This window comes from Carcharodon carcharias, chromosome 4, assembly GCF_017639515.1.
Source record: "Carcharodon carcharias isolate sCarCar2 chromosome 4, sCarCar2.pri, whole genome shotgun sequence".
NCBI classification, from domain to species: domain Eukaryota; kingdom Metazoa; phylum Chordata; class Chondrichthyes; order Lamniformes; family Lamnidae; genus Carcharodon; species Carcharodon carcharias.
In genome coordinates, this window is record NC_054470.1 from 153,534,128 (window position 1) to 153,548,888 (window position 14,761).

General features: G+C 42.7%; 1 protein-coding gene across 1 annotated transcript in view; it reads left to right on the plus strand.

The window, feature by feature from the left end:
• Window positions 1-2,735, plus strand: part of smn1 (survival of motor neuron 1, telomeric) — a 28,914-nt gene extending 26,179 nt beyond the window's left edge. The window contains exon 9 of the mRNA XM_041186305.1: window positions 2,571-2,735. The gene's annotated coding sequence lies outside the window, so the exon portion shown is untranslated. The remainder of the gene's footprint in view (window positions 1-2,570) is intronic.
• The last annotated feature ends 12,026 nt before the right edge of the window (window positions 2,736-14,761 follow it).

Consider the following 14,761-nt stretch of genomic DNA (forward strand, 5'->3'; position numbering starts at 1 on the left):
TACAGGAAGCGGGGTGTGAGGAGCTGTAGTCGAGATAGCTGTGGGAGTCGGTGGGTTTGTAATGGATATTGGTGGACAGTCTATCACCAGAGATTGAGACAGAGAGGTCAAGGAAGGGAAGGGAAGTGTCAGAGATGGACCATGTGAAAATGATGGAGGGGTGGAGATTGGAAGCAAAATTAATAAATTTTTCCAAGTCCCGACGAGAGCATGAAGCGGCACCATTACAAACCCACCGACTCCCACAGCTATCTCGACTACAGCTCCTCACACCCCACTTCCTGTAAGGACTCCATCCCATTCTCTCAGTTCCTTCGCCTCCGTCGCATCTGTTCCGATGATGCTACCTTCAAAAAATGTTCCTCTGACATGTCCTCCTTCTTCCTTAACCGAGGTTTTCCACCCACGGTCGTTGACAGGGCCCTCAACCGTGTCCGGCCCATCTCCCGCGCATCCGCCCTCACGCCTTCTCCTCCCAGAAACATGATAGGGTCCCCCTTGTCCTCACTTATCACCCCACCAGCCTCCGCATTCAAAGGATCATCCTCCGCCATTTCCGCCAACTCCAGCATGATGCCACCACCAAACACATCTTCCCTTCACCCCCCTTATCGGCATTCCGTAGGGATCGCTCCCTCCGGGACACCCTGGTCCACTCCTCCATCACCCCCTACTCCTCAACCCCCTCCTATGGCACCACTCCATGCCCACGCAAAAGATGCAACACCTGCCCCTTCACTTCCTCTCTCCTCACCGTCCAAGGACCCAAACACTCCTTTCAAGTGAAGCAGCATTTCACTTGCATTTCCCCCAACTTAGTCTACTGCATTCGTTGCTCCCAATGTGGTCTCCTCTACATTGGAGAGACCAAACGTAAACTGGGCGACCGCTTTGCAGAACACCTGCGGTCTGTCCGCAAGAATGACCCAAACCTCCCTGTCGCTTGCCATTTTAACACTCCACCCTGCTCTCTTGCCCACATGTCTGTCCTTGGCTTGCTGCATTGTTCCAGTGAAGCCCAATGCAAACTGGAGGAACAACACCTCATCTTCCGACTAGGCACTTTACAGCCATCCGGACTGAATATTGAATTCAACAACTTTAGGTCGTGAGCTCCCTCCCCCATCCCCACCCCCTTTCTGTTTCCCCCTTCCTTTTCTTTTTTTTCCAATAAATTATATAGATTTTCCTTTTCCCACCTATTTCCATTATATATAAAAAAAATTTTTTTTTTTTTTTTACATCTTTTATGCTCTCCCCACCCCCACTAGAGCTATACCTTGAGTGCCCTACCATCCATTCTTAATTAGCACATTCGTTTAGATAATATCACCAACTTTAACACCTATGTGTTCTTTTGTACTATTGTTGTTGACATCTTTTGATGATCTGCTTCTATCACTGCTTGTTTGTCCCTACAACCACACCCCCACTCCACCTCTCTCTCTCTCTCTCTCTCTCCGCCCCCCACACACACACCTTAAACCAGCTTATATTTCAACTCTTTCTTGGACTCGAACTCAAGTTCTGTCGAAGGGTCATGAGGACTCGAAACATCAACTCTTTTCTTCTCCGCCGATGCTGCCAGACCTGCTGAGTTTTTCCAGGTAATTCTGTTTTTGTTTTGGATTTCCAGCGTCCGCAGTTTTTTTGTTTTTATTATATTTGTAGCTAGTGCCTCCTTTCTGGGTGACATCAATGCAGGATCTAGCAATACGTTACACTGACCAAGATATTGGGGAGCTTTGGTTCATTTTCTTGAACAAGGAAACGATGACAACATGATACTCTCCTGGTCTATTTTAGAATTTCAGTAGCAAACATGAGATTAACTCAATATAGCATTCCATTTTTGTATATGGATAACCCGTCAGGTAAGTTGGTAAATAGACAATGTGTTATGGTACTGAAGCTGCACAGACTGGGAAGGTCTGGATTTTTAACAGCTTGTTTGTACTCCGTCCTGGGCTTGCAGAAAAACCTCTGAGCTTTGCATTGTTTATTTATTTTTCGGAAAATCTGGTCAGTGCATTGTGATTTCTCCTAGGCTCACTGTTCTGCCTTGTATCTTTTTGATTTCCTCTTGAAGGATTAAAAAAAACACAGATCTGTGAAACCGCGCTCATGCAAAATGACAGGTTTTGAGTCATTGATGATTAGCTCTTTCACTGGCCCTTTAATCTGTTGAATGTCATTCCACCTGTTCTACCACAAGTCTAAGAGTTCAGAACATTGAATGAATTTGCTCAAGTTCATGTGCATCAGTTAATGAATTGAACTATTTTACTGTACTTGCCTCAGCTCGTGCAACTTTCCAAACTATGGTGTAACAGAATCTGGTTTGGGGTTTTGGAAGGGCCAAAATAGCAGGCAGTGTCTCGTATCTTTCATCTTGTTTATCTTTCCATAAACAATATTGTGCTGATTAGCCTTGCTGTGTGATTTTGAAATTGCACTATAGGAAATGCATCTGAAAGCTTTAAAATGTCTTTTGTGAAATTACCCGTCCTACATACTCTGCCTTTGTGTTTGAATTGGAAAAATTGACATCTTTTGTTTTTCTTCTGCAGGTGAATGTTTCTCTCCCAAGGAGAGGAGTGCAATGTTTTTGCAATGGATTATGTTTAAAATGTTACTGGTATCTGTATGAATAAGCCATTAGTACATTTTTGGGGATCCTTGGGATTGAATATCTGCTTTGTATTAAATAGTGAATAAAAAATTCTTTTGTTTCAGTTGTTTCTTGTGTTTGTTGTTATAAGGGAATCTGTATGCTGATCTGTTTTGAATGCTACATGAACAGGGAGGGAAAGCTTAAGGTTTCCTCGCAATTATCACTCACGAATAACTTTGGTTAACAACTGTCATTGTGCAGTGAATTGGCATGAATGGGCTGTAGATATTCTCTAGATCTTAATCTGCTGATACCAGTGGTGTTGTAGAAAGGGAAGGTACAATCAGCAACAAAGAAACAAAATACTGGGAGTACACAGATTTGTCAGCATCAGTAAAGAGAGAAAGAAGTGAAATTCTGAGCATGTAACCTTAATCCTGAGCTACTTGCTATTGTGGGGAAAAAAATAGTTCCCTCATGTCACACTTGTTCTTCTACTAAACATCTTAAATCTGTGTCTGTTGAAGGGTCATTTGGACTCAACGTTAACTGTGCTGCTCTCCACAGATGCTGCCAGACCTGCTGAGTTTTTCCAGGTATTTTTATTTTTGTTTTAAATCTGTGTTGTCTGGTTAATAACCCTCTTGCAGAATCACAGTGCAGAAGAGGCCCTTCAGCCCATCGAGTCTGCACCTATATGTGAGAAACACCTGACCTACCTACCTAATCCCATTTACCAGCAATTGGCCCATAGCCTTGAATGTTATGACGTGCCAAGTGCTCATCCAGGTCCTTTTTAAAGGATGTGAGGCAATCTGTCTCCACCACCCTACCAGGCAGTGCATTCCAGACCGTCACCACCCTCTGGGTAAAAAAGTTTTTCCTCACATCCCCCTCCCCCCGCAAACCTCCTGCCCCTCACCTTGAACTTATGGCCCCTTGTGACTGACCCTTCAACTAAGGGGAACAGTTGCTCCCTATCCACTCTATCCATGCCCCTCATAATCTTGTACACCTCAATCAGGTCGCCCCTCAGTCTTCTCTGCTCCAACTAAAACAACCCAAGTCTATCCAACCTCTCTTCATAACTTAAATGTTTCATCCCAGGCAACATCCTGGTGAATCTCCAATGCACTCCCTCCAGTACAATCACATCCTTCCTATAATGTGGCGACCAGAACTGCACACAGTACTCCAGCTGTGGCCTGACCAAGGTTTTATACAACTCCAACATGACCTCCCTACTTTTGTAATCAATGCCTCGATTGATAAAGGCAAGTGTCCCATATGCCTTTTTCATCATCCCACTAACATGCCCCTCTGCTTTCAGAGGTCTATGGACACACATGCCAAGGTCCCTTTGTTCCTCAGAACTGGAAACAATTTTTTCTTATTTACCCTGTCAAAGCCCTTCATGGTTTTGAGCTCCTCCATCAAATCTCGTGTCCTTCTCTGTTCCAAGGAGAGCAACCCAAGCTTCTCTAGCCCCTTCCTTGGAAGCGAAGTTATATATGAACATTCAAATTAAGACCAGGACTAGGCCACTGGTCCACTCGAGCCTGCTCTGCCATTCAGTAAGATTATGGCTGATCTGATTTTAACACAACACACTCCTGCCTGCCCTGAATAGCCTTTCATCCCCTTATCAAGAATCTATCTAGCTCTATCTTCCAGATACTCAAAGACTCTGCCTCCACTGCCTTTTGAGCAAGGGAATTCAAAGGCACTCAACCCTCAGAGAAGTTCCTCATCCCTGATGCCATTCTGTCAAATCTTCTGCATCTTCTCTAAGGCATTGATGTCCTTCCTAAAGTATGTTGCCAGAATCAAAACACCAGCTAAGGCCTAACCTGTGTTTTATAAAGGGTTTAGCCAAAGTTCCTTGCTTTTAGCAAAGAATCCCAAATGCTTTATATTCGCTGGAGTTCAGAAGAATGAGAGGGGGGTCACATAGAAACCTATAAAATTCTAACAGGACTAGACAGGGTAGATGCAGGATGGATGTTCCTGATGGGGAGTCCAGAAGCAGGGGTCACAGTCTGAGGATATGGGGTAGACCATTTAGGACTGAGATGAGAAATTTTTTCACCCAGAGAGCGGTGAGCCTGTGGAATTCGTTACCACAGAAAATAGTTGAGACCAAAACATTGTATATTTTCAAGAAGGAGTTAGATATAGCTCCTGGGGTGAAAGGGATCAAAGGATATGGGGAGAAAGCGGGAGCAGGCTATTGAGCTGGATGATCAGCCGTGATCATGATGAATGGCGGAGCAGGCTGAGGGGCCAAATGGCCTACTCCTGCTCCTGGTTTCTATGTTTCTATGCTTTCTCAATAGCCTTGACAAATTGTCATGTCACTTTTGAAGATTTATGCACATAATACTCTCAGGTGACTCTTCCTGCACCCTTTTAAAATTGTACCAATTATCCTATATTGCTTCTCTTTATTCTTCCTATTTTACACTTCACCTTGTTAAATTTCATCTGCCATGTGTTTGCCCATTTCACTGGTCTATCTCATCCTGAAGTCTGTTACTATCCTTGTAGTTTCTTACACTGAGTTTTGTTATCTGCAAACTTTGAAACCTTGCCCTGCATACCTAAGTACAGGTCATTTTAAAAAGAACAGTGCTCCTAGTACTGGCCCACTGGAAACTTAGCTCCTGTCTGAAGAACAACTGTTCACTGCTGCTACTTATTTTTGTCCCTTAGCACATTTCATATCAACACTGCCACGCTCCCTTTAATTTCATGGATTTCAACTTTGTTAAAGCCCTTTTTTATTTTCATATGTTATGGTCATCTCTAGCCAGGCCAGCATTTATTGCCCATTTCTAATTGCCTTTGAGAAGCTGGTAGTGAGCTGCTGCCTTTAATCATTGTATTTTATGTGGTATAGGTACACCCACAGTGCTGTTTGGAAGAGAGTTCCAGGATTTTGACCACTGACAGTGGCAATATAGTTTTTATTCAGGATGATTTGTGGCTTGGAGGGGAATTTGCAAGTGGCAGTATCCCCTCCCCAAATATCTGCTACCCTTGTCTTTCAAGTGGTTGCAGGCTTGGGGGTGCTGTTGAAGGAGCTTGGATGAGCATACAAATTAGTAGGAGGAGTAGGTCATTTGGCCCCTTGAGCCTGCTCTGCCATTCAATAAGATCATGGTTGGTCTGATTGTGGACAAAACTCCACTTTCCTTCCTACTGCCTATACTCTTTGACTCTCTTGTCAATCAAGAATGTATCTAATTCACCCTTAAAAATATTCAATGACCCTGCCCCCACCGCTCTCTGGGGAAGAGAGTTCCAAAGATTCATGACCCTCAGGGAAACAATTCCTCTTCATCTGCATCTTAAATGAGACACTAATTTTTAAACTGTATCCCTTAGCTCTAGTCTCTTTCACAAAGGGAAATATCCTTTTATGGATAAGTCCCCTCAGGATCTTATGTTTCAATAAGATCAACTCTTATTCTTAACTCCAATGGATGCAGGCCCAACCTTCCCTGACAGGAATCAGTCGAGTGAACCTTCTCTGAACTATTAGTGCAATTAAGACCTTTCTTAAATAAGGAGACCAAAACTGTATACAGTACTTTAGAAGTGGCCTCGCCAAAAAGATGACCAAAAAAAAGGGTGAAAATAAACAGGGTAACCTAGAAAGTAATATAAAAATGGACAGTAAGAGCTTATTTAAATATATAAAAAGGAAGAGAGAAGCTAAAGTGAACTAAGTCCCTTAAGAGAACAAGGCTAGGGAAATAATAATAGGGAACCAGGAAATGGCAGAGGAGTTGAATAAATAAATACTTTGCATCAGTCTTCATGGTGTTATGACTGATGCAGTTGGTAAGACAGAGTTATTTGAAATCCCAGAGGGAAACTTTAAACAACTCTCATAACCTATAATTTTAAGTGTTATGTTTGAGATGTGACTCTAAATTTGGGAATCAGGCCACCAGTTCTCGAGGTTTTACATTAAAGTAAACATTTTATTAAATCTCACAGGTTAAAATAGATATACACATGGCTACAAATTACGATCATAACTTTTAACAAATTCCCAAACTAATCTCCATTAAGGCAACAGCAACTCACAGACTTAAACAAACACCAGGCAAAGTATTATAAAAACAGAAGTACCTGGAAAAACTTAGCAGGTCTGGCAGCATCGGCGGAGAAGAGCGAAGTTGACGTTTCGAGTCCTCATGACCCTTCAACAGAACATGAGGTCATTCAGGGTCATGAGGACTTGAAATGTCAACTTTGCTCTTCTCCGCCGATGCTGCCAGACCTGCTCAGTTTTTCCAGATTTTTCTGTTTTTGTTTTGGATTTCCAGCATCTGCAGTTTTTTGTTTTTAAACCAAGCAAAGCATTTTCATCTTACGAATTCAAAATGAGGTTCTTGTCACTTTGATTCCTGTGGATTCAGTTGGAGGCTTGCAGCTGCCTTTTGATCTCATTTTGGGTGTGCAGGGTGGAGGCACTGAGTTATACATAGCAGCCCCATTGAATGTTAATTCTCATTGTATCAACAACCACTGAACTAAACCTCTAACAATAAAACCCCTTTCATAGTACCAACTTTATTAGTAATATAAACATATTGCTTTGTAGTTGCTAGAAAGGCATCAGTTTTCACCTCACTTCTTGAATGCTCTATTCAAAAAATGCAAATGCACGCTATCTTGCTTGCAAATCAAAACTAATATCCATCAAAATACCCGGACTAGCTGGCTTTAATCCAATTAAGATACACCTGCAGACTAAACCTCAGTTTTAAAAGAAAAATATTTTCCAAAATATCATGTGCATTAATAGTTTCATGACAAAGGTAGAAGACACTAATAGCATTCCAAAAATAATACATAAGGAGCAAAAGGGGGAAGGGAGAAAATAAATGCAATGAGTAACACCAGAGAAAAAGCACTAGGGAAACTAATGGTGCTAAAGGCGAATAAATCCCCTGGACCGGATGGGTTACAGCCGAGGATATTAAAGGAAGTAGCTACATTGATGGTGGATGCACTGGTAGTAATCTTCCAAGAATCTTTAGGTTCTGGAAAAGTCCCAAAAGATTGGGAAACTGTCAAAGTTATTCAAAAAAAAATGAGAGACAAAAAACAGGTATCTATAGGCAGGCCAGTTAGCTTAACATTTGTCATCGGGAAAATGTTAGAGTCTATTATAAAGGATGTAATAGCAGAGCATTCAGAAATGCTTAATATAATCAAGCAGAGTCAGCATAGCTTCATGAAAGGGAAGTAATGCCTGACAAATTTATTAGAATCATTTGAGGTAACAAGCAGGATAGATAAAGGGGAGCCAGTAGATGTAATATATTTGGATTTCTAAAAGTTGTTCAATAAGGTACCGCACTTAGGCTACTTAAAAAGATGAGTCCATGGTGTTGGGGGTAGTATATTAGCTAATTAATAGAAGACAGAAAGGTGGGATAGGGAGGGCATTTTCAGGATGCAAACCTGTAAGTAGTGGAGTGTCACAGGGATCAATACTAGGACCACAATTATTTTCAATATATAATTAATTACTTCAATGAGGGAAGTGAAGGTACTATCGCCAAGTTTGCAGATGACAAAAATAGGTGGAAAGGATGACACAGAGTCTACAGCGGGATATAGACAGGTTATGTGAGTGGGCAAAAACTTGGCAGATGGAATATAATGTGGGAAAATGTAAGGTTATGCACTTTGGCAGGAAGAATAGAGGAACTGAATATTATTTAAATGAAGAAAGACTGCAGAAAGCTGCAGCACAGAGGGATTTGGGAGCCCTCGTGCATGAACCCCAAAAAGCCAACATACAAGTTCAGCAGGTAATAGGGAAAGCAAATAGAATGTTGGCCTTTATTTCAAAGAGAATTGAATATAAAAATAGGGAAATCTTGCTAAAACTATACAAGGCACAAGTTATACCACACCTAGAATGCTGTGAACGGTTTTGGTTCTCTTATCTAAGGAAAGATACTGGAATTTGAGGCAGTACAGAGAAGGTTCATTCAGTTGATCACGGGTGTGGAGGGATTTTCTTATGAGGAGAGGTTGAGAGGTTATGTCTTGACTCTTTGGAGTTTGAAGAATGAGAGGTGACCTTCGGTTGAAGGGTCATGAGGACTCAATGTCAACTCTTCTTCTCCGCCGATGCTGTGAGACCTGCTGAGTTTTTCCAGTTAATTCTGTTTTTGTTTAAGATTCTTAGGGGGTTTGACAGGGTAGATGCTCAGAGATTGTTTTCCCTTGTGAGAGAGTCTAGGACCAGAGGACATAATCTCAGAGTAAGGGGCTTGCTCATTTAAGGGAGAGATGAGGAATTTCTTCTCTCAGAGGGTAGTGAATCTGTGGAATTCTTTACTGCAGAGGGCTGTAGAGGCTGGGTCATTAAGTATATTCAAGGCTAAGAAATACAGATTTTTAATCAGTTAGGGAATCAAGGGTTATGGGGAAAAGGCTGGAAAGTAGAGTTAAGGATTATCATATCAGCCATGATCTCATTGAATGGCGGGCAGACTTGATGGGCCATAGAACTTACTTCTACTCCTATGTCTTATGGTCTTATGATCCTATACAACTGTAGCCAAACATCCATACTTTTATATTCCATTCTCCTAGTAATAAACAACAACATTCCAATTCCAGGACACCCAGATCCCTCTACTTCTGAGTTCTACAATCTCTCCCCATTTAAATAACATGCTGCTTGTTTTATTCTTCCTGTCGATGTGGACAAGTTCACATTTTCTCACATTATACTCCATCTGTCAAATTTTTGTCCACTCACTTAACCTATCTATCCCTTTGCAGATTCCTTATGTCTTCTCACACTTAACTTTCCCACCTAACTTTGTGTCAGCAGCAAATTTAGCAACCATACATTTGATCCCATCATTCAAGTCATTAATATAGATTGTAAGTGGTTGAGGGCCCAGCACTGATCACTGTTGCACACCATTGTTAAATCTTCCCACCAGAAAATGACCCATTATCCCTGCTCTCTGTTTCCTGTTAGCTAACCAACCCCCTATCCATGCTAATATGTTATCCCTACACCATGAGCTCTTATTTTGTGTAGTACCCTTTGGTGTGGCACCTTGTCAAAGAACAAAAAACAGAAAAGTACAGCACAGGAACAGGCCCTTCGGCCCTCCAAGCCTGCGCGATCATATTGCCCGTCAACTAAAACATTTTGCACTTCTGGGGTCCGTATCCCTCTATTCCCATCCTATTCATGTATTTGAAAAGCTGCCTCTTAAACACCACTATCATATCTCCTTCCACCACCTGCTCTGGCAGCGAATTCCAGACACTCACTACCCTCTGTGTAGAAAACTTGCCCTGCACATCTCCTCTATAGTTTTCTCCTCTCACCTTAAATCTATGTCCCCTAGTAATTGACTTTTCCACCCTGGGAAAAAGCTTCTGACTATCTACTCTGTCCATGCCACTCATAATTTTGTAAACTTCTATCAAGTCGCCCCTCAATCTCTGTCGCTCTAGTGAGAACAATCCGAGTTTCTCCAACCTCTCCTCATAGCTAATAACCTCCAGACCAGGCAACATCCTCTGCACCCTCTCCAACACCTCCATATCCTTCTGGTAATGTGGCGACCAGAATTGCACGCAATATTCCAAGTGTGGCCTAACCAAGGTTCTATACAGCTGCAGCATGACTTCCCAGCTTTTATACTCAATACCCCTGCCAATGAAGGCAAGCATGCCATATGCCTTCCTGACTACCTTATCCACCTGCATTGCCACTTTCTGTGACCTGTGGACCTGTACACCCAGATCCCTCTGCCTGTCGATGCACTTAAGGGTTCTGCCATTTACTGTATAATTCCTGCCTGTATTAGACCTTCCAAAATGCATTACCTCGCATTTGTCCAGAGTAAACTCCATCTGCCATTTCTCCGCCCAAGTCTCCAAACGATCTATATCCCGTTGTATCCTTTGACAATCCTCTTCACTATGTGCAACTCCTCCAACCTTAGTGTCATCTGCAAACTTACTAATTAGCCCAGTTACATTTTCCTCCAAATCATTTATGTATACTGCAAACAGCAAAGGTCCCAGCACTGATCCCTGTGGAACTCCACTAGTCACAGCTCTCCATTCAGAAAAGCACCCTTCCACTGCTACCCTCTATCTTCTATGACCAAGCCAATTCTGTATCCAACTTGCCAGCTCACCTCTGATCCCGTGCGACTTTACCTTCTGTACCAGTCTGCCATGAGGGACCTTGTCAAAGGCCTTACTGAAATCCATGTATATAACATCCACTGCCCTTCCATCGTCGATCATCTTTGTCACTTCCTCAAAAAACTCGATCAAGTTAGTGTGACACGACCTCCCCTTCACAAAACCATGTGTCAAATGCCTTCTGGAAATATAAGTACAGCACATTCCATAGGTTCCCCTTTAACCACATTGCTCGTTACTTCCTCAAAAAACTCTAATAAATTAGTCAAACACAATTTCCCTTTCACAAAGCCATGTTGACTCTGCCTGATTGCATTAAGATTTTCTAAGTGCCCTGTAATAAGCTCCTTAATAATATATTTCAACATTTTCCCAAGACTGATGTTAAGTTAACTGGCCTGTAGTCTCCTTCTTCCTGTTTCTCTATTATCTTGAATACAGGGGTTACTTTTGCTATTTTCTAATCTGATAGGACCTCTCCAGAATAAAGGGAATTTTGGAAAATTAAAACCATGCATCTACTCTCTCAGCACCCACTCTTTTAAGACCCTAGGATAAAGACCATCAGGACCTGGGGACTTGTCAGCTTTTATTTCTAATAATTTTCTCAGTATTGTTTCCCTGGTGATTGTGATTGCTTGAAGTTCCTCCCTCCCTTTCACCTCTGCTCTTCCTGCTCTGCCATTCATTATGATAATGGATGATTGTCCAACTCAATAGCCTGCTCCTGCTTTCTCCCCATATCCTGTGATGCCTTTCACTAAGAGCTATATCTAACTCCTTCTTGAAAACATACAATGTTTTGACCTCAACTACTTTCTGTGGTAGCGAATTCCACATGTTCGACACTCTCTGGGTGAAGAAATTTCTCCTCATCTCAGTCCTAAATGGTCTACCCCGTATCCTCAGACTGTGACCCCGGTTCTGGACACCCCCACCATTGGGAACATCCTTTCTGCATCTACCCTGTCTAGTCCTGTTAGAATTTTATAGGTTTCTATGAGATTCCCCCCTCACTCTTCTGAACTCCAGCGAATATAATCCAAACCGACTCAATCTATCCTCTTTTGTCAGTCCCGCCATCCCAGGAATCAGTCTGGTAAACCTTCGCTGCACTTTCTCTATAGCAAGAACATACTTCCTCAGATAAGGAGTTTAAAACTGCACACAATATTCCAAGTGTGGTCTCACCAAGGCCCTGTATAATTACAGCAAGAGATCCCTGCTCCTGTACTCAAATCCTCTCGCCAAGAAGGCCAACATACTATTTGCCTTCTTTACCACCTGCTGCACCTGCATTCTTACCTTCAGCGGCTGGTGTATGAGGACACCCAGGTCTCGTTGCACATTCCCTGCTCTCAGTTTATAGCCATTCAGATAATAATCTGCCTGCCTTTTTTTGCTGCCAAAGTGGATAACCTCACATTTATCCATATTATACTGCATCTGCCATGCATTTACCCACTCACTCAGCTTGTCCAAATCACACTGAAGCATCTCTGCATCTTCTTTGCAGCTCACCCTCCCACCCAGCATTATGTAATTTGCAAATTTGGAGATATTACATTTAGTTCCCTCATCTAGATCGTTAATATATATTGTGAATAGCTGGGGTCCCAGCACCGATCTCTGCAGTACCCCACTAGCCACTGCCTGCCATTCGGAAAAACACCCGTTTATTCCTACTTTTTGTTTCCTGTCTGCCAACCAGTTTTCAATCCATCTCAATACACTACGCACAATCCCATGCGCTTTAATTTTACATGCTAATCTCTTATGTGGGACGTTGTCGAAAGCCTTCCTGAAAGTCCAAATAAACCACATCCACTGGCCCCCCCTCATCAACTGTACTAGTTACATCCTTGAAAAATTCCAGTAGATTTGTCAAGCATGATTTCCCTTTCGTAAATCCATGCTGACTCTGTCCTATTCTGCCACTGTTTTCCAAGTGCTCAGCTATTAAATCTTTTATAATGGACTCTGGAATTTTCCCCACTACCGACGTCAGGCTGACTGGTCTATAATTCCCTGTTTTCTCTCTACCTCCCTTTTTAAATCATGGGGTTACATTAGCTACCCTCCAATCTGTATGAACTGTTCCAGAGTCTATAGAAACTCGGAAGATGACTACCAATGCATCCACTATTTCGAGGGCCACTTCCTTAAGCACTCTGGGATGTAGATTATCAGGCCCTGAGGATTTATCGGCCTTCAATCCCATCAATTTCGCCAACACCATTTCCCTATTAGTGATTTCTTTCAGTTCCTCCCTCTCACTAAACCCTGTGTTCCCCAACCTTTCTGGTCTGTTATTTGTGTCCTCCTTTGTGAAGACAGAACCAACGTATGTATTTAGTTGAAAGAAAAACAAAAATAGCTGGAAAAACTCAGCAGGTTCCTCTCAGCATCTGCGGAGAGGAATACAGTTGACGTTTTGAGTCTGTATGACTCTTTATTAGAACTAAGGAGATATAGAAATGAGGTAAAATATAAGCTGGTTGAAGGGGGTGGGATAGGTAGGGCTGGATAGAGGGCCAGTGATAGGTGGAGGCAAAGAAGAGATTGCCAAAGATGTCATAGACAAAAGGACAAAGGGGTGTTGATGGTGGTGATATTAGCTAAGAAATGTGCTAATGGTGACATGAAGGGTAGAAAGCAGGAAGAGCAAGTTACAGATAGCCCTAGTGGGGGTGGGGTGGGGGGAAGGGATTGAAATAGGCTAAAAGGTGGAGATAAAACAATGGATGGAAATACATTTTAAAATAATGGAAATAGGTGGGAAAAGAAAAATATATTTAAAAAATTATAAATTATTGGAAAAATGAGGATCGGAAAAGGGGTGGGGATGGAGGAGAGGGTTCATGATCTGAAGTTGTTGGACTTATTGTTTAGTCCGGAAGGCTGTAAAGTGCCTAGTCAGAAGATGAGGTTAACTTAAGGTTAACTTGCAGGTTGAGTCGGTAGTTAGGAAGGCAAATGCAATGTTGGCATTTATTTCGAGAGGACTAGAATATAAAAGCAGGGATGTGCTACTGAGGCTTTATAAGGCTCTGGTCAAACCACATTTAGAATATTGTGAGCAATCCTGTATCTCAGGAAGGAAGTGCTAGCCCTGAAGAGGGTCCAGAGGAGGTTCACAAGAATGATTCCAGAAATGAAAGGCTTAACATATGAGGAACATTTGAGGACTCTGGGTCTATACTCAATGGAGTTTAGAAGGATGAGGGGGGATCGGATTGAAACTTACAGAATACTGAAAGGCCGGTATAGAGTGGATGTGGGGAAGATGTTTCCATTAGTAGGAGAGACTAGGACCCGAGGGTACAGCCTCAGAGTAAAGGGAAGACCTAGTGGTGAATCTGTGGAATTCATTGCCACAGAAGGCTGTGGAGGCCAGGACATTGAGTATATTTAAGACCGAGATAGATAGGTTCTTGATTGGTAAGGGGATCAAAGAAGGCGGGAGACTGGGGTTGAGAAACTTATCAGCCATGATTGAATGTCGGAGCAGACTCGATGGGCCGAATGGCCTAATTTCTGCTCCTATGTCTTATGGTCTTGTGAGGTGCTGTTCCTCCAGTTTGCGTTGAGCTTCACTGGAACATTGCAGCAGGCCAAGGACGGACATGTGGGCATGAGAGCAGGGTGGTGTGTTGAAATGGCAAGTGACAGGGAGGTCTGGGTCATGCTTGCGGACAGACCGAAGGTGTTCTGCAAAGCGGTCATCCAGTCTGTGTTTGGTCTCTCCAATGTAGAGGAGACTGCATTGGGAGCAGTGAGTGCAGTAGACTAAATTGAGGGAAGTGCAAGTGAAGTGCTGCTTCACTTGAAAGGAGTGTTTGGGCCCTTGGATGGTGAGGAGGGGGGGAAGTAAAGGGGCAGGTGTTCCACCTTCTACATCTGCATGGGAAGGTGCCGTGGGAGGGGGTTGAG